Below are 1,970 nucleotides of genomic sequence, written 5' to 3' on the forward strand. Positions count from 1 at the left end.
CGTCACCTTCCTTTCCATTGTCATCGGTATTGGCCTTTTCTTTCGATCTCCCTCAGGTGCATGTCTTTCTATAGATCTCTCAAAAAAAGAGAAATGAAAAGAAAAAAAATGAGGAAGATGAGGTGAGCGGTAGAAGCTTCACCTCTCTTTTTTTTTTATTTATTTATTTTTTTATTTTTTCACTCATCCAACATACAACACACACAGAAGAAAGAGTGAGGGAGAATATGAGGATAAGAGAGAATAGGGAAGGGAGCACAACAGAGAGAGAATACAGAGAAGAAAGAGAAAAAGAGAGTACGAGCATAAGAGAGGGGGTTCGGTTTCAATAAAAATAGGGGAGGAAGAAGGGTGCACGTGCGAGAAAGAGATAGAGAGGGAGAGTAGAGAGCAAGGGGGAGAGAGAACGGAAAGGGGTTTCTGATCCATCAAACAAAGGAGAGAGAGGGTTTTTTTTTTCTTCGGTGGTATGCAGCTGCCTTGCGCCCAACCGCATCCAACCACGAGTCTGCGACATGCGGACCCCTGCGTGGGCCGGCCCAAACCCCCGTCACTGTATGGATGGTGTGAAGAGGAATAAAAAATATACCTCAAATTCATAGAGTGGGGAACAGAAATTATTTTGATCTCATCACTAGATCTTGGTCGGAGTTTTTGAGAAGAAGAGAAAGATAGGAGCTTCTAGGAAGAAGAGGGGGAAGAAATAATCGAAAAGGAGGATGGGTTTCGGTGGAGGAACGGATTGGAAGAAAGTGGAGAAGAGTTTAGAAGAGAAAAAAATAATAGAAAGAAGAAGAAAATTGAAAAAAAAATAATTTTGTCAAAAATTCTTTTAATATGTATTTTCATAAAGATTCTCAACTTCCTAACACTACGATGCATTTTCATAAAGATCTTCAACTTCCTAACACTAAGTTTTCAATATAAAAAGATTAATAATGATATGAATGAATAAAAAAATATTTATGCTGGATTTTTAGAAAACTTTGAATGCTTTTGTTTTTTTTTGAGAAAACTTCTGGATTTCTAAAAAATATGTTTTGATTATCGTTGGTTGATCAAAAAAAATAAATTAAAAAAAATTCTAGCAGGAGAGATAGTGAAATATGGTGGATGGACTATTTTTTTTAGGAGCTATATAAAAAATTTAAAGTAAAAGAATATTCAATCCGATGGTGAGGAACACTGTTGGGGTTCAAATCCAATTTAATGCTGAGCAGCAGTGGTAAGTCATGGTTGTTCATTGTTCCACCTCATTTTATTTTATGATTTTTTTTTTGCTACTGCATTGGATGTTTCACTATAGCAACCCTTTCTCTTTTCTCTCTTTCAGACGGTGATGCATTGCTTTGTGATGGTTGCCATCCATTGGCAATAACATGTCAATGTTCTGATGAGTCATATGTGGCATCATCCTTTACCTCTAGGTCTATTCAATATTATGTATAGTTTTTATAGATATTGATTATTTAATTATAATATTTATTTAGATATTTTTATGTTGATTATTTTAGGTTAAATATTTTGGATAATTTTATTATATAGTTTTTTTTAATTTATTTTTTTCGTTCGTTGTTGCCCAGCTATGCAACCCAAGAGGGGGGGGGGTGAATTGGATTTTTAAAAATTTTAAGCTTAACTAATGACTTATGAAAGGTGTTTGTCAAAAGCTAAATGAATGAGGAGAAAAACCTTAGTTCAAGATTAATTTGCCTAAAGCAAGAATGCAAGGAAATAATGAAGAGTTAAAGAGAAGCAATAATGCACACCGCAAACACAAGGATTTATAGTGGTTCGGTGCCAACCTTGCACCTACATCCACTCCCCAAGCTCCTACTTGGGAATTCCAATCCACTATACTTGTATTCAACCCGAATACAAACATCGGAAACTCCGACACTAGCTATCCCAAGCTAGTCCACTTGTTTCTCGGGTACAAGCCAACCCAATACACTCCGATTTTAGGTTCG

Source organism: Elaeis guineensis, chromosome 4 (assembly GCF_000442705.2).
Source record: "Elaeis guineensis isolate ETL-2024a chromosome 4, EG11, whole genome shotgun sequence".
Classification (NCBI taxonomy): Eukaryota; Viridiplantae; Streptophyta; class Magnoliopsida; order Arecales; family Arecaceae; genus Elaeis; species Elaeis guineensis.